Source organism: Dendrobates tinctorius, unplaced genomic scaffold (genome assembly GCF_039654945.1).
Source record: "Dendrobates tinctorius isolate UK_male_01 unplaced genomic scaffold, ASM3965494v1 ptg000060l, whole genome shotgun sequence".
NCBI lineage: Eukaryota > Metazoa > Chordata > Amphibia > Anura > Dendrobatidae > Dendrobates > Dendrobates tinctorius.
Window position 1 is genome coordinate 37,265,545 of NW_027361728.1, and position 18,856 is coordinate 37,284,400.

General features: G+C 44.7%; 1 protein-coding gene across 12 annotated transcripts in view; it reads left to right on the forward strand.

The window, feature by feature from the left end:
* TNIK (TRAF2 and NCK interacting kinase) overlaps window positions 1-18,856 on the forward strand; it is a 398,627-nt gene that overhangs the window by 639 nt on the left and 379,132 nt on the right. The window lies entirely within an intron of this gene.

Sequence of the window (18,856 nt, forward strand, 5' to 3'; positions counted from 1 at the left end):
GCCCCCCAGGCCCCTGCTCCTGCCCCTGTCCCCCAGGCCCCTGCCCCTGGCTCCTGCCCCCCAGGCCCCTGCCCCCAGCCTGGGGCTGGATTCCAGCGATCGGGCTGTCAGTTTACTTTTCCTATAGAGAATGTAGTTTGCATTCCATGACCAGTGCTTGCCTGCCTGAGACAATGAGGAGGGAGCAGGGGGATCTGTGCTCTGCCCCAGGGTCAGGGGTCTGCAGCACAGTATCTCCATCTATGTGGCACATGGATGCTGATCCCTGCCTGTCCCCTCCTTTGTGCACCCAGCATTACCCAGGGCACGCCAGCCATTGTTAGGATGTGGGTGCCATGTTCATGTTCTGCATTGATGGTGCCCTATCCATGCTGCTGGCAGCGGTCAATGAATTCTAACCCCGGACCCCCTAAAGTGACCTATGGTAATGAGATTGCAGCTGTCATGCTCACAAGCTCTGGAAGAGAAGAGCCTCTTTGTACTGTGTGTCATTATATGTCGCCGAGATGAAATCTGGACATGGCGAGTCACACTGTGTGAATGGGAGCCTTAGCGCTGCTCCATCGCACACACTGTCTGTCTCCCCCAAGAGCCTTTCTATAGAAATCTGTACAATGGAGACGCTTTCTTCTCGTTCTCAGTGATACATTCGTGAATATGAGCCCGGTAGGCCAGGTTCTGTCTTCCTGAGCATGGACGGATCCACACGTTCAGTATCATTCTGTATATTCTTGTGAATTGCAAGAATCCTCTGGATCCAGAATGTACTTGGAGTATTTACAAGGATATTGGCATTTCTCCTCCGAGGATATTACCTAATGTCAGCGATGGCAGCCCACGCTCTAGGCTAGAATAGAATTTGTGAGGACTGTAGAAGGTCAGGAGCCAGCATAGTGATGCTTTGATGGCTTCCACTTATTTCACACTGTATGAATTGGGATCAATACAGAATTTGCTGTCTAAACTGATGGTAAAGAATCTCCTCAGATTTCCCTGTATGGTCATTATTTTAACCCTCACCTCTCTGTGAAGTCCAGAAAATTGGACACTGCATCTACATCTGCAGTCAGACAGGCCCAAAAAAGCACTGTGGGCCCCCCGACGTGTTCTTGGCGAGCCACCCTCGACACATACATGGTGCGCCCCCCCCTACATGTCTATGGTAAGCACTGTGGGCCCCCTGACACGTTCCTGGCGCGCCACCCCCCGACGCATACACGGTGCGCCACCCCTACTTGTCTACGGTCAGCTGGACTGGTAATACCACGTAGCAGTGTCTTTGGCTTACTTATGTGGACCGTTTCTGCCATCACAAAATGTTTGATATGACCTCTAATAGGAAATGTATGGGGTAATATATTTCACGTTGAATTCTGGATATGCTATACGTAGGTGGATGAACTATGATAATCAAAATATAAAATTATATTACACATTTTCTAATAACAGAATGCATGAGGCCCTATAATCTCCAGGAGCTTCTTCTTGGCCCAGCCGTGCTCATTACTGATAGCGGGTTGTTTTGGTGGGTGTAGGTCAGGGATGGGCAGATTACAAGGCCTCGCTCAGAAGTCTGTTTTTCTCGGATAGAACACGTACCTATTTTAGTAGATGTACTTGTTCCAAGACACAGAAAATGCAGTCATGGCCGTTTTTGATCCAGCTTGCAGATCAAATTTGACTGTTCAAGTGAATGGGTCCATTGGAAAACCAGCACTCAGGTCAGTGGCGGATATACCATTGGTGCAACCTGAGAAGCTGCACAGGGGCCCAAGAGGTGAGGAGGCCCAGTGCCACCACCAAAGGAGGAGGAGTTGTGCATTATGAGGAGCTATTGGACGGCAAAGGGCCCAAAGACTGTTCTTGCACAGGGGCTTTTTCTGTCTGTGTCTGCCCCTGACTTGCATGCCATCCATTTGTCCTCTGAATCGTGTCCATTTTTTTAGTGTTTAACATCTCCACACTGTTGTGCTGTGTAATGTATCTTCAGTGCTTATTTATAGGGAACCGTTCATCTTAATAAACACTACTAACCTGCAGATGTTGGGATAATCTGCAGGCTAGTAGCGTTATTAACCTGCCCGGCGCCCGCACTTAGCTGAACGTCGCAGGGAGAAAATGAACTTTACTCCCCGTGGTAGCATTTGGTTTGTCATGGGGATGGCGCCGATGTGGGTTCAGTCCGAGTGGCAACTGCGCTCCTGATGGCTGAGCCCTAAAGCTGAGCCAGTGTCAGTCAGTGCCAGGGGCGCGGTTACAGTCACCGCTGTATATTCTCAGAATGGTGACTGAACCCGAGCCGGTACCATCCCCATAACTGGAACTCTGCAATGTCGAATAAAGTTAATTTTGTCCCCGTCGCGTTCGGCTAAATGCGGGCAGGTTAATAACTAGAGTTGAGCGAATTTGTTCAGATTCGGTTCCGAATACGATCAGCAGCGAATATTGTTTTTGCAATATTTTTCTAACACAGCCGAACGTCATTAGAGTCAACGGGAGTAAAAATTACCGAATATGTTCAGAACCGATCATCAAACATACATTCGGCACGAATATGGCAAATTCAAACTCGGCAACCGAATCCGAACAAACTCGCCCAACTCTATTAATAATGCTTATTAATCTATAGATTAACAGAATATTTCCAGGTTAATAGCGTTTTTTTGGTGTAACAGGTCCCCTTTAAGCGGCACACTCTGGCTGGCAGGACCTGTGCACCCTGATGACATCACAATTCTTTGTTGCTGCCTGCTTGTGATTGGTCAGCATCATGGACAGAAGTACACGCCCCCAGTGAAAGCTGTCTAATAGCACCCACATGGACCTAACTAAAGTTAACTCATTAGGTGCCAAATATTTGAGTGCTAATATCTCTTTAACGGAGAGGCTAAAGTAAAAAGAAAATAAAAAAACTTTCTATTCTCCCCGCAGCCACTAATATTTGGCCTAGTTCAACATAAAAAACGTGGTGAAAGATCCAATATCACAAATTATTTGCTTAACTCGAAATTCAATTTGTAAAATTGCAGTTTTTTATTTTTTTTTAACTTTTTTAAAGGTTAGATAACCACATTGACGTGTATATTGTTACAACTTTGTGACTGTAAATTTTAGTAGTGAAAACATTCATGATTTTAATAACTTGCCATAAAATTCCTACATTTTGAAAAGGTGGATTATTTTATTTGAGTATTTATGTTAGATCTTTATTTTACCTTTTTAATTTACCGTATTTTTTGGACCATAAGACGCACTTTTTCCCAAAAAATTTTTTTGGGAAAGTGGGGGGTGCGTCTTATGGTTGCAATATACTTACATCCGTCCATGGCTGTTGCGGGTGCCGCGTGGCTCTGTGGTGCGGTGATGGCAGCGGTCTGTGCTCCGGTGAAGGGGTAGCTGCTCTCTGTTCTCCGTGGGGGGCTCAGCCAGCATTTCATCGAAGCCCAGAGGCCCCCGCACATCCGTTGCTGGCTACTGCCGTGTTGCGCTGGCCTCCGGGAACATGGACGCTGGGAAGATGGCCGCCGGTCTGGGGACGGCGCATGCGCAGGTTCAGATCTCGTCCTGAGATCTCGGGAGACGAGATTCAAATCTCGGCAACGAGATCTCGTTCCCCGAGATCTCGGGACAAGATCTGAACCTGCGCATTCGCTGTCCCTGGACCGGTGGCCATCTTCCCAGCATCCATGTTCCTGGAGGCCAGCGCAACATGGCAGCAGCCAGCAACGGAGGTGCGGGGATCTCCGGGCTTTGAGGAAATGCCAGCGGAGCCGCCGCCCCTGCATCCGAGCACAGCCTGCCGCCACCCTCACCCAACAGAGCCCACCTGCCCCAGCACAGCTGCTCCAGCCCACCTGCCCCAGCACAGAGCCACCGCACCAGCCTAGAGCACTGAATGACCCCTGTGACCACTCCTCCACCTGTGCCGGATCCCTTCCCAGGTAAGCTGAATTTGGACTGTAAGACAGACCCCCATTTGACACATTATTTTTTTTCCCTATTTTCCTTCTGAAAATTGGGGTGCGTCTTATGGTCCGGTTCGTCTTATAGTCCGAAAAATACGGTAGTTTTTATTTTGTGAGCATGTTGGCAGTAAATCTAGCAAATAAGTGTAGTTGGGTCAACTGCAGAGCGAGTGCTGTGTCCTTAGATAAACCCAGAGATGGATACAGTGTCCTATTTGTCTATATTTGCATTTCAGCAAATGAATGACATATGGGCATTATGTCTCTGACCTGATCACATCTGGCTCGGCAGCAGACTCGGTTGCTTTGCTAGAGCTGGCCTGGTCAAATGTAAGCATGGTCTATTCCGAAGTGTAAATGTCTGAGCAAAAACATAAGCCATGACGTGCTAGAGAAGCTAGACCATAGACGCTCAAGGAAACACAAACCACAGCTGTGATCTTCACCACACAGTAATAATACCACTGTGCACCAAGCGTAGGTAGTGTAGAACAGTATGTATCAGCTGCAGTCCACAAGTACCCCAGAAGGTCATGTTTTCAGGATTTCCTTAGTATTGCTCTAAAAACAAAATTGTCATTGCCTTAGGCCGAATTTTGACACCTGTGAAACACGGTCTGTGTAGATACTGCTATGCACTGTCTGGCTCCTGGGTATCCTGACCTGAACTTGACAGCCTCATATATGCCTATAAGGCTGTCAAGTTCAAATCAGGGGACCCGCGGCCAGTCCACGGGACACAGGGCCCCCGCGGCCAGTCAGATCGTGATAGACACATCTAAATTCGGCCTTTGGAATTGCTACTGGTGTTTTTTCTATAGCACATCCACAAGTTGTGACCTGTAGGGGATTATTGGAGTACGGTACTTAAAAATCACTTATGTAGAGTACACAACACTAGTCTGACAAAGGCAAAGGTTACATATACATTAACTTGGATTTCTTTTCTAATTCTGCTGTGAAAATCATCCATTGTTTGCAATGGGAAATTAAGTTCAGCTCATTTTCAAAAATTGCATAAATAGCCCAGAAACTGATGTGCAGCCACATGTGGTTTAGTCTCATTAAGGCTAGTTTCACACTAGCGTTTCACTGACCTGCTTCGGTCTGCACATGGCCGCCGCTAAGCTCCGCCCCCAGCCGCGCCTCCTCCCGGCCGCTCCGCCTATGGGCGCATGACGCTGCATGCGACCTGCGTACCCTATCTTTAGTATTGGGTATGCAGGCCATGTGCAGGTATGCGTTTTGCCGGCGCGCCGACCCGCGCCAAATGCACCGTGTTGCATTTTGGTGCGCTCGGCGCACCCTCAAAAGGACGCATGCGCCGGCAAACTCATACCTGCGCATGGCCTGCGTACCCAATGCTAAAGATAGGGTACGCAGATCGCATGCAGCGTCATGCGCCCATAGGCGGAGCGGCCAGTAGGAGGCACGGTCGGGGTGGGGCTTAGCGGCGGCCGTACGCAGACCGATGCAGGTCAGTGAAACTAGCCTTAGTCCTTTACAAATTCTGCTACAACTACACATTGGATTTTTTTATCTAATTAAACTTAAGCTATATTCTGTAATTTTCACCAGTTTTGCCATCTTAAAGCTCCATATACAGTTGTGTGAAAGGGTTTGCCCCCTTCCGGATTTCCTATTCTTTTTGCACGTTTGTCACACTTAAGTGTTTCAGATCACCAAACAAACGTAAATATTAGACAAAGATTTATATGGTCTTTATTATTAATGAAGAAGGTAATCCAAACCTACACGGCCCTGTGTTAAAGTGTTTTCCCCCCACCCCCTGAAACATAAATTAAGTGTGGGTTATCACATCTTTGGGAAGATGAGTTCAAATTCCCTAGTTACACGCAGATCTGATTACTGCTGTTCTTAATTAAAAAATCACTTAAATAGGACCTGCTTGACAAAGTGTTGAAGTAGACTAAAAGAGCCTCAAAAGCTAGACATGCTGTGATCCAAAGAAATTCTAGAACAAATGAGAAACAAAGTAACAGAGCTATCAGTCTGGAAAACGTTATAAAGCCATTTCTAAAGCTTTGGGACTCCAGCGAACCACAGTGAGAGCCATTATTCACAAATGGCGAAAATATGGAACAGTGGTGAACCTTCCCAGGAGTGGCTGCCCAACCAAAATTACCTCGAGCGCAGCAACGACTCATCTAAGAGGTAACAAAAGAGCCCACAACAACATCCAGAAAACTGCAGGCCTCACTCGCCACAGTTAAGGTCAGTGTTCATGACTACACCATAAGAAAGAGATTGGGCAAAAATGGCCTTCATGGAAGAGTTCCAAGATGGAAACGACTGCTGACCAATAAGAACCTAAAGGATTGTCTCCGTTTTGCCAGAAAACGTCTCAGTGATCTCCAAGATTTTGGGAGAATACTCTGTGGACTGACTAGACAAAAGTTGAACTTTTTGGAAGGTGTATCTCCCATTACATGTAACATAGAAGTAAGACAGCATTTCAGAAAAGGAACATCATACCAACAGTAAAATATGATGGAGGTAGTGTGATGGTCAGGAACTGTTTTTCTGCTTCAGGACCTGAACACTGTCCAGCCATCTTCAGCTTCAGGACCTGAACACTGTCCGGCCATCTTCAGGTCACGAACAGGGCACTTGGGTCATGCAGCAGGACAAAGATCCAAAACACATTAGCAAATCCACCTTTGAATGGCTTAAGAAAAACAAAATTAAGACTTTGGAGTGGCTTAATCAAAGTCCTGATCTTAGTCCGATTTGAGATGCTGTGGCATGACCTTTAGAAAGGCGATTCATGCTCGGAAACTCTTTAATGTGGCTGAATTACAAAAATTCTGCAAAGATGAGTGGGGCTAAAATTCGTCCAGAGCATTGTAAAAGACTCATGGCCAGTTATCATAAGCATTGGATTGAAGTTGTTGCTGCTAAGGGTGGCCCAACCAGTTATTAGGTTTAGATCTCAATCACTTTTTCATACAGTGCCCTGTAGGTTTAGGTCTCAATCTCTTTTTCATTAATAATAAAGACCTTCATTTAAAAACTGCATTTTGTGTTTACTTCTGTTCTTTGTCTAATATGTAAATTTGTTTGGTGATCTGAAACATTTAAGTGTTAGAAACATGCAAAAGAATAGGAAATCTGGAAGGGGCAAACACTTTTTCACCCAATTGTAATTTGTATTTGACTCTAAGTGACTGGAGTCTTAACGGATATGATGTCTTCCATGTGCAAAACCCCAAAAATGCTGGATTCCTGCTCTTTTTCCCTTTGGTAGTACACATACAGTATTATCAGATGCTTGGAGGAAATTATACAGTACTGACCAGTGTAGCTGTGAATTCAGCCGTGGTATTAGCTAGGTAGCATCTTTCTCTATTTGGGACTTTGCGCCTCTCTCCTCTGCTACTTCCCCTTTCCAAATACCTCAATATGCCCTATAACCTGACACCGCACTGTGCTGACAGTCTACCTTGTCTTGAGCTGTTATTTTATATTTCAGAGCCTCATTCAGCTTTCCTTTTTTTTTGTTTTTCTCGTATGAGAAAAACGGACCAAGTTTCATCTGTGATTTTGGTCGGTTTCATCTGAGTTTGGTCCAAGTGTCATCCGTTTTTACTCATACATTAAAAGGAAAAAAAAAGTTCTCTATTCTGTTCATATGTAACAGTCTGCAAAAATCGAACTGCGCTTAGATGTCATCCGATTTTTTTTTTTTTTTTTTTTTTCTTCACAGACCCATAGACTTGCATTGCCAGTTCTGATCTGACACTCTGCCCAGTCAGTATGTGAAAAATCGTGGACATGTATGTACGAGTGCAGTCCGTGAAAAACACCTTTAGCACTTGTATGCAAAAATTTGTTGTCTAAACAAGCCCCTAATGATTTTCTGGTGGGTTCTGGTGGCAGGGGAAGACGTAGCTCATAATTGAGGTGGAGAAAAAAACAGATTTCTCTGATTTATGTATGCATGTACCGTATGTATATATAGCTATTGAACCCTGGTGATGAGCATTTTTATTGGTACATTTGTACAGTGTTTTCAGTAAAATTGTGCTCGAGATCGCGGTATGCGCACGCGCTGACAGGCAGCCCTAGGTAATAGACAGTCATATTAACAGTGAATGGAGCAGAGGCCGCGCATGCACACTTCTGCTTCCCTCAGGACAGAGCTGTATAGCCCTATTCTTGGGGTTCCCGATTCCCAATTTCTGGATCTTTTTGGTGAATAACCCTTGAAATTTGAAAGAGGACGTGTCTGCTCTACTGACACGTTTGTTTTAGTGAATGCTTGATCATAAAATAATTCCTAAGCAAATTGGGGATGTCCATACAGTCTGACACAATTCAGTTCTAGCTGCCTGTATCAAGTCTTTGACAAGGGGAATGGTAACATATATGTAACACTCATGGGTCAATTTAGTCATACATTTCTAGGAGGAATAACAGGTGCGCACGGATTCAGGTGGTGGTGCTGCACTACTGACTGTGCTTGGGCTAGCAGTGTATACATTAGGATATCCGAATCAATTAGGGCCCAAATACTGACTCCATGTTATGTCTTGTATGATCTAACAGAATGGTACTTTTACTGTGGGACAACTCCAAAGGTCTGTTAATTACGGTGCATAAGTCTTACTCTGATAAGATTGCAGTGAGTATTCAGCTCAAAAATGTTACAATACATCAATCCTTTACATGGGTTGTCCACCATTCAGATAACCCCTTCTCAATCACTATGTTCCCAATTATAAAATAATGGCACTTAACAACCCCTCCGGTGCCGGCGCTGTTCTGACAGTGTGGGCACTGGCTTTCCCGGGGCTCGTGTGACATAGACCGCAGGGATTGTGCGGCAATCAGCCAGCGCTTGCTTCACTCTTCACTGCTTTGTACAGATCAGACATTCGAGGACGTCAGAGCTGCGGCTGGTCGCTTACTTTCTCCGGATGTCAATTATATACGCAGGACAGGAGAGTGAAGCAATCTCCGATTGGCTGCAGGGATTGTGTGACATAATGTTGCATGAGCCCCTGGTTAGCCAGTGTCAACACTGGAGACGAGTATAGGTGTTATAATTTTACTAGGGTAACGGGGATAGAGAAAAGGGGATGTCCGAGTAATAGACAAACCCCTTTAATTTTCTTTAGCTTGGTCACATGGTTGCATCATTTCTAGCCACTACTTTTCCTACCCTTGGTGGAGCTTAGCAGTTAGCTCGGAGCACCTTCCCGTTATCACATGATTAGTAAAATATCATCATAAATCTGTCACATTTCCTGTGATTGGGGAGGGTTGTCGTGGAGATGACAGGCACAAGCTGCCACCCTGCAGAATCCTTACTGTAACGCCGAATGATACGTAGAGACTGGGATTATGGGATAGCTGCTTAGTTATGTCTTACTGGAACTGCTTTTACGTAGATCTGATTCTGTGGTACAAATAGTGCAATATTACAATTCCTATTTCAGCATGGCCTTGCCCCCTTCCACCATGATGTTCATGGTTCTGCTGAATTTTCTGTGGGAGAACTTGGATAATGACAATCAAGACTCCCATAAACATTAGAGAAGTCAGCCGGTTCTCCACCCCCTCGCCAATATCAATGGCGGCATCAGCTGATGATCTAATGTGCTTGGAAGCCTTCCAACTCTTCCCTGACAGATGATGTTGGGGACAAGAAGGATCTGGGCTTAAGAATTTAATCGATCAATGGTTTTGTTTGGCGGGGACCGTTCCTGTGTATGGGAGTGCCTGACAAGATGGCGGTTAGCCAATCGGACATTTTGCCAGCTGATCGGCTATAGCACTGCATCCCCTCCTAAGTATTTCATGTAAAGGGATCCATGCTGATGTCAGATGAAAAGTCCTCTATTGAAGGTCAGGCATTTCATGGAGGTCAAGCAAGACATGGCATCATCTATGGAAATAAGGCCTTGTTCGCACTTCCATTTTTATTTAGTGCAGATACCGGAGTGTGTTCTTACGGTTTCTGGCTATGTGTTATGTGTATAAAAAATGAATACCGGTAATATCTGCTATTGCAGCTTTATACTCAGAACTTCTTATATACTATTTCCTGGTTGTGTTACTTCTAATGTTAATAAAACATAATAAAATGGTAATATCCAGTTGTGTACTCAGAAAAAGGGGCCCCATAGCACCGATAATAGGAGGAGCCCTTCCATTATGGTGTGAGGAACAGTTGTATTGTTGTAGTCCACTATATAAAATTAGATTTAAAGAGGGTGTCTACTATTTTTTTCATTGACCTACCCTGGCCATCTTTTGATAATGGCTGCCGCTGAGTACTGCACATGCGCTTCCTATTGATTTGAATAGTAGGCGGATGTGCAGTACCAAGTCTCGGCCACTATCTGATAACGGAGCAGCTCAGCAAGTGAGCACTTCCGGCCGGCAACCGTCGACACCGATAACAGCTGTGTGCCTGATCCTGGCCGACCTGACATTGATGACTTATCCATGCTAAGAATAGGTCATCACTGATAAAGTAGTGGACAACCTCTTTAATTATATTATCTGCTGCATTCTCAAATCATCCTTTTTCTTACATTATTCTCAAAAGTAATGTTTTTCAAAATGGCCTCCTTTTCTGCAGTAGAAGTTATGTAACTAGTTTGTCAGCTATGCAATTTAGGAGAAGATCTCCTCTACAAGGATACTGTGAATGCACAAGTTGGGCTCCTTTCCGTTCAGGCAGTTGGTTTGCTGGTGCTTGTAGGTTTACTATAAATTCTGTTTTTACCTATAAAAGCCTTTTTACAGATATGTTCCCAGTTCTACATTTAGATGGACTGCATGCTTTTGGAATCACGTTTTTGTAACAATTTTCAAATCTGCCTCAATATATGAAAAACATTAGAGCCTTCACAAAAAATCTCAATTGATTGCGAAGTTATTATTATTATACAGTCAGACATTGAAGTATTAGGCCTCATTCACATGTAAGTTTTTCATGTAATGATTAATCTGTTTTTCACCGATACAGGTGCTTCTCACTAAATTAGAATATCAAAAACTTAATTTATTTCAGTTCTTCAATACAAAAAGTGAAACTCATATATTAGTCATTACAGAGTGATCTGTTTCAAGTGTTTATTTCTGTTAATGTTGATGGCTTACAGCCAATGAAAACCCAAAAGTCATTATATCAGTAAATTAGAATACTTTATAACACCAGCTTGAAAAATGATTTTAAAATCTGAAATGTTGGCCTACGGAAATGTATGTTCAGTAAGTGCACTCACATTTAGTGGCCAGTGTCAGGCAGCTGCTGCAAAGGCAAATAAAATAATGGGATGCATTAAAAGAGGCATAGATGCTCATGAGGAGAACATAATTTTACCTCTATATAAGTCACTAGTGCGACCACACTTAGAATACTGCGTACAGTTCTGGTCTCTGGTGTATAAGAAAGACATAGCTGAACTGGTGCAGAGAAGAGCGACCAAGGTTATTAGGAAACTGGGGGTCTGCAATACCAAAACAGGTTATTACACTTGGGGTTATTCAGTTTGTAAAATCGAAGGCTTAGAGGTTATCTTATTACAATGTATAAATATATGCGGGGACAATACAAAGTCCTTTCTAATGATCTTTTTACTCCTAGACCTGTGACGGGGACAAGGGGGCATCCTCTACGTCTGGAGGAAAGAAGGTTTAAGCATACTCACAGACGCGGATTCTTCACTGTAAGAGCAGTGAGACTATGGAACTCTCTGCCATATGATGTTGTAATGAGTGATTCACTACTAAAATTTAAGAAGGGACTCAATGCCTTTCTTGAAAAGTATAATATTACAGGGTATATACACTAGTTTCCTTAATATTGCGTTGATCCAGGGAGCTAGTCTGATTGCCGTATGTGGAGTCAGGAAGGAATTTTTTCCCCCAATGTGAAGCTTACTGTTTGCCACATGGTTTTTTTTGCTTTCCTCTGGATCAATATGTTAGGGCAAGTTAGGATAGGATATGGGTTGAACTAGATAGACTTAGGCTATGTGCACACGCTGCGGTTTTTGCTGCGGTTCCGCTGCGGTTTTGGCCCTGCGTAACTGCAGCAGTTCCGCAGACATGGTACAGTACCATGTAACCCTATGGGTTTTAAAAACAGCTGTGCTCACGCTGCGGTTTTTTGCGCGTAGTTTTGCTGCGGTTTATGTCAATTGTTTCTGCGGATTCCGCTGCGGTTTCACACCTTTAACATAGTAGAGGTGTGAAACCGCAGGGCAAAACCGCAGGAAAACCGCAGGTCACTTTACCTGCGGTTCCGCACAGAAAAATCCGCAGGTGAATCCGCAGCGTGTGCACATGGCCTTAAAGTCTTCCTTCAACCTTAATAACTATGTTACTATGTAATACTTTGTCGGGGCTCCTTCTGCATCAATGCGGCGTGGCATGGAGGTGATCAGCCTGTGGCACTGCTGAGGTGTTATGGAAGCCCAGGTTGCTTTGATAACAGCCTTCAGCTCGTCTGCATTGTTGGGTCTGGTGTCTCTCATCTTCCTTTTGACAAAACCCAATAGATTATGGGATTAAGGCCAGGCGAGTTTGCTGGCCAATCAAGCTCAGTGATTCTGTTGGTTGTAAACTAGGTATTGGTACTTTTGGCAGTGTGGACAGGTGCCAAGTCCTGCTGGAGACTGAAATTTCCATCTCCAATTAGCTTGTCGGCAGAGGGAAGCATGAAGTGCTCCAAAATTTCCTGATAGACGGGTGCACTGACTTTGGTCTTGATAAAACACAGTGGACCTACACCAGCAGATGACATGGCTCCCCAAACCATCACTGATTGTGGAAACTTCACACTAGACCTCCAGCAGCTTGGATTGTGTGCCTCTCCACTCTTCCTCCAGACTCTGGGACTGGGATTTACAAGGTCTAGTGTGAAGTTTCCACAATCAGTGATGGTTTGGGGAGCCATGTCATCTGTTGGTGTAGGGCCACTGTATTTTATCAAGACCAAAGTCCGTGCAGGATTTGGCACCTGTCCACACTGCTAAAAGTACCAATACCTGGTTTAAAAATCACAGTATTACTGTGCTGGATTGGCCAGCAAACTTGCCTGACCTCAACTCCATAGAGAATCTATGGGGTATTATCAAGAGGAAGATAAGACACCAGACCCAACAATGCAGACGAGCTGAAGGCTGATATCAAAGCAACCTGGGTTTCCATAACACCTCAGCAGTGCCACAGGCTGATCACCTCCATGCCACACCACATTGATGCAGTAATTGATGCAAAAGGAGCCTCGATCAGGTATTGAGTGCATTTACTGAACACACATTTCAGTAGGCCAACATTTCGGATTTTAAAATCATTTTTCAAGCTGATGTTATAAAGTATTCTAATTTACTGAGATAATGACTTTTGGGTTTTCATTGGCTGTAAGCCATCATAATCAACATTAACATAAATAAACACTTGAAATAGATCACTCTGTGTGTACTGACTCTATATAATATACGAGTTTCACTTTTTTATTAAAGAACTGAAATTAACTTTTTTGATTATCTTATTTTGTGAGATGCACCTGTAGGTCCTGTACTTATTATAGTCTATCGAGCTATTCACGTGTCCATGTTTGTTCATGGATCAAACTCGCCAATGCAGGTTTATGGGTCTTTGAAAAAACTGTACTGTACTCGAATGCCATCTGCATGCTGTCTGTTTTTCACAGGCTGCTTGATGAGAGAAGCTTGAGTAACATCCATCGTGTTCTATACTGTCCAAATACTGATGAAAATCTGATTAAAAACACTGATAACTCGGACTGCTTTTTGTGTGCCAGAAAAATCACTGACATCTCAAAAAGCCCTTGCTAAGAGCAGTAAAAGAATGTACACCTGCCAGGAGAGAATTTCAGGTTGCTTCATGTACATGAGTAAAAATGGCCAGACACCTGTCAGCCAACGCTTGTTCACGTGACAGCAATTCCTGCAGACCTCCCTCCTTGCTAGAAACCACCGACTGCAGACCATCTCCCATGAGAAGAAAAGGATTGGTGGTCATGTTAAATCTCAACATGCTTGACTTTCCGTTCTTCTGACACCTGCTGTTAGGGAAGAGTGAGGAAACCACCATACTTAGTAGATCAGGGGATGCAAACTCTGTGTATATCGGCCACACATAGAAAAAAATTGAATTTGAGGGGGCTGCATTCTTTGCAGGACAAAGTGAAATTTTTAGTGATGCCATTTCTTTTTCTATGCCCCTTCCTGGTTCTCTTCTTGTAGTAATACCCCATCCTGGTTCCCTTCTTGTAGTAATGCCCCATCCTGGTCCCCTCCTTGTAGTAGTGCCCCATCCTGATCCCCATCTTTTAGTAATGCCTCATCCTGGTCCCCTTCTTGTAGTAATGCCTCATCCTGGTCCCCTTCTTGTAGTAATGCCTCATCCTGGTCCCCTTCTTGTAGTAGTGCCCCATCCTGGTCCCCTTCTTGTAGTAGTGCCTCATCCTGGTCCCCTCCTTGTAGTAGTGCCCCATCCTGGTCCCCTTCTTGTAGTAGTGCCCCATCCTGGTCCCCTCCTTGTAGTAGTGCCCCATCCTGGTCCCCTTCTTGTAGTAGTGCCCCATCCTGGTCCCATTCTTGTAGTAATGCCTCATCCTGGTCCCCTTCTTGTAGTAATACCTCATCCTGGTCCCCTTCTTGTAGTAATGCCTCATCCTGGTCCCCTTCTTGTAGTAATGCCTCATCCTGGTCCCCTTCTTGTAGTAATGCCTCATCCTAGTCCCCTTCTTGTAGTAATGCCTCATCCTGGTCCCCTTCTTGTAGTAGTGCCCCATCCTGGTCCCCTTCTTGTAGTAATGCCCCATCCTGGTCATCTTCTTGTAGTAATGCCTCATCCTGGTCCCCTTCTTGTAGTAGTGCCCCATCCTGGTCCCCTTCTTGTAGTAATGCCTCATCCTGGTCCCCTTCTTGTAGTAATGCCTCATCCTGGTCCCCTTCTTGTAGTAATGCCTCATCCTGGTCCCCTTCTTGTAGTAATGCCTCATCCTGGTCCCCTTCTTGTAGTAATGCCTCATCCTGGTCCCCTTCTTGTAGTAGTGCCCCATCCTGGTCCCCTTCTTGTAGTAGTGCCCCATCCTGGTCCCCTTCTTGTAGTAGTGCCCCATCCTGGTCATCTTCTTGTAGTAATGCCTCATCCTGGTCCCCTTCTTGTAGTAGTGCCCCATCCTGGTCCCCTTCTTGTAGTAATGCCCCATCCTGGTCCTCATCTTGTAGTAATGCCTCATCCTGGTCCCCTTCTTGTAGTAATGCCCCATCCTGGTCCCCTTCTTGTAGTAATGCCCCATCCTGGTCCTCATCTTGTAGTAATGCCTCATCCTGGTCCCCTTCTTGTAGTAATGCCCCATCCTGGTCCTCTTCTTGTAGTAATGCCTCATCCTGGTCCCCTTCTTGTAGTAATGCCTCATCCTGGTCCTCATCTTGTAGTAATGCCTCATCCTGGTCCTCATCTTGTAGTAATGCCCCATCCTGGTCCTCATCTTGTAGTAATGCCCCATCCTGGTCCTCATCTTGTAGTAATGCCCCATCCTGGTCCTCATCTTGTAGTAATGCCCCATCCTGGTCCCCTTCTTGTAGTAATGCCTCATCCTGGTCCCCTTCTTGTAGTAATGCCCCATCCTGGTCCTCATGTTGTAGTAATTTCAGCTGCTGGCCTCTGATTGTCCGGCGGCTGGCATTGGTATTGCTGTGCAGAGAGCTTATCTCTGCGTGACAATACATTTCAATTGAATGTGCTACAGGGCGCGATCTTCAATCGGTCTATAATGCCTGCGGGCCGCATGGAGCAGCTTCAGGGGCCTTATGTTTGAGAACCCTCTAGTAGATGGTCTTCTGGTCCTGCTGAAATTCAGTTTGACCTACACTTATCTGTTGTGTACATCCTGCTCATGGTACTAAAGACACACAACCAAACACAGATGGCGATGATATGAAAAGTGCAATAATATTTTTTATCAGAACACAAAGTGTTTGTTGTGTAGCAGAGTGAAATCATGTGACAGCGGCAGAGTTGTTCACGTCCACTAGAAGCACAAGACTTTGTTATTCACCACAGTTTTGTTCAAGGGAAATTGAGCATAGTCGTCCGGCTTCACATTAGCAAAATGTAATAAAACAATATTGTTAATGTTATTTCTAACAAAATGTAGCGCCCATTGTACAAAAGCCAGATATTTGCTGTAAAGAAGGGCATAATCTCAACTCTTATCCTCTCAGATGCGGGCGCAGAGGAGGATCCCAATGTTTCTAATTTGATCGAAGACCTCCTTCATGGCTGTCCCGAAAATCCCTCACTGGCCCCCTTATCTGTTAGTAAGGGCTCGTACACATGTCTGATTATTATATTGGACGAGTGCTATCCATGGTTTTCATAGAGAACACTGGTGCCCATGATTGGCAGCTTTCTGTGTACACCGTGTGGTGGCAGCAAGCTGTCAACCAGTGGTGGGGGCTGGGCTGAACAGATTAGCACAACACACCTAGTGTGGCAGTGATGATCTCCTGCTGATAAAACACTGATGGTATTGAAACTCCAGCAAGCTGCTGAGCAAGTGACAAGTCCCTTGGATCAGGCTTTCTGCCTCTACTTTATGCTGCTCTCATATTTCATAGCAAAAAACTGCTGACATATATATATTTTTTAAATATTTTGCATAGTTTCTTTCTTGCATCTAACTGGATAGTAGGTAACCCTATTTTTCTACTTTAAAAAAGTAGTATGCCCATTGATCTTGTGCAGCTGCCCATGATGCACATATTATATCCTCCTCTAATAACTAGTATTCTTAGCTTTTAGTATAACAAAAGAAATCAGTCTTCTCCCACTCTGTCCATAAACAATCGTGTGATTGACTGTATACAACACATCTCTGGCCTGGGTAAGTATATTTGGCCCGTGACGCCAGGCAGGTCCCCCTGAGTATATTTGGCCTGCGTAACCCACCCAGCATCACACTTTCAACTTTATTGGCACCCTAGATGCCGATATTGTTAAAAGCAATGATGGAGGAGGGAGCGTCAGCTGGCGCTCCCTCTCCCATCATTGTCCCTCTGCATCTGACGTCTCAGCTCAGTGAGCAAGATGATGTCGTTACACCGAGGTGTGCAGAGGATCTGAAAACACCATGAAGAGACTGGAGCAGCAGGGAAACGGGCAGAGGTGAGTATTTTTTAATATGGGGCCTATTATACTGTATGGTGCACTGTGTGGGACCATTATACTGTATGGAGCAATTTGTGTAGCCCATTATTGTATGGAACCCATTATACCGTGTTTAGCACTACATGGGGCCCATTATACTGTGTGCAGCGCTATGTGTGGCTCATTATACTGTGTGCAGCGCTATGTGTGGCCCATTATACTGTGTGGATGGTTGTGTAGGGATTACAGTTGCAGAATCATACTGTAAGGCTATGTGCCCACGTTGCATTTTTTAGCGTTTCTGCTGTCACGGAAATGCTTAAAAACACCCCCCCATGCAATCCTATGGGATTCCACAGATGCTGTGATAATGCGGCAGATTTTACCGCTGCGGATTCATATATCGGTAAAATCTGCAGCATGTTCATTATTTCTGCGGAATCGCGGTGATTCCGCCACCTATAGGATTGCATTGAAACACTCACTTTACACACGTGACTATGCCCACCATGCGTAAAGTGAGCGCTTCATGTCTCCTCTCCTCCAGGCCCTGGGTACCATATTCCTGTAAAAAATAGAATAAAAATAAAAAATAGGGATATACTTAACTTCTGGTGGCCCCCCCGGAGTCCTCAGCGACGCTGCCGGCAAGTTCCGTTCCCAGACGTGCTTTGCGTGACCGCTACATCATCAAAGGTCCTTCGCGCAAAGCACGCCTGGGAACGGAACTTGCCGGCAACGTCGCTGAGGACTCCGGGGGCTGCTGGAAGGTAAGTATATCCCTATTTATCATTTAGTTTTTTTTTATTATTTTTAACATTCTATCTTTTACTATTGATGCTTCATAGGCAGCATCAATAGTAAAAAGTTGGTCACACTTGTCAAGCACTATGCTTGACAAGTGTGACCAACCTGCTAATCACCTTTCCAAGTGATGCTTCAAATCGCTTGGAAAAGCGCTTGAATTCCGCAAGCTAAAAATGCTTGCAAACGCTTGTGTTTTGCAGGAAAACGCTTGCGAATTCCGCATGCGTTTTACCCGCGGTGGGGAGTTGTGGCAATGCTGCGGACAATTCCACAGCATTTCTGCAACGTGGACACATAGCCTTACTATCAGATAAATGTGGAAGACAATAAGCTTATTGTTTGGCTACTAAGAGAAAAGACCAACGCATCCTTCTCGATGAACTTGCTTGGAATAAGGCATTTTTTCCCCCATAAATACTGGGCAGGAGCTGGAATTTCTTTATGGCATGAAAGTGTTGAAAAGCTGGAGGTAAAGAGTTTGTAATAGATCAATAGAGAATCATTCGTTTCAGAAACCGTATGAAAGTGTATAAATGGCTATGCATCATTGAAAATTTCAAGTGTCCCCGGGGAATGAAGATTGGAAATAGTGATCAGTGGTGAGGCTGAGGCATGCACTGCCATGGAAAGAGGAATTGTGTGAGGGCGGGTGTAGGGGCATAACACTAATGCATAGATTATTTTTTTCATGTCAGTAGGTTTTTATTTTCCAAACTAATGGCCTCTGGATTGATTAAATCTATAACTTTGTTTTAGAATTCTTTATTTCTGTTTATGAAAAAATACATTGGCAAATTTTTAAGCAAATGTGCCGCAAATGGGGCCGGGTGGACACCGCACTTACAGTTGTCCCGTCTCAATGACTGACCGGTTACTCTTGTCTTACTCGCCAGAGATCTTGGGCCGGCGCTGTCACTCAC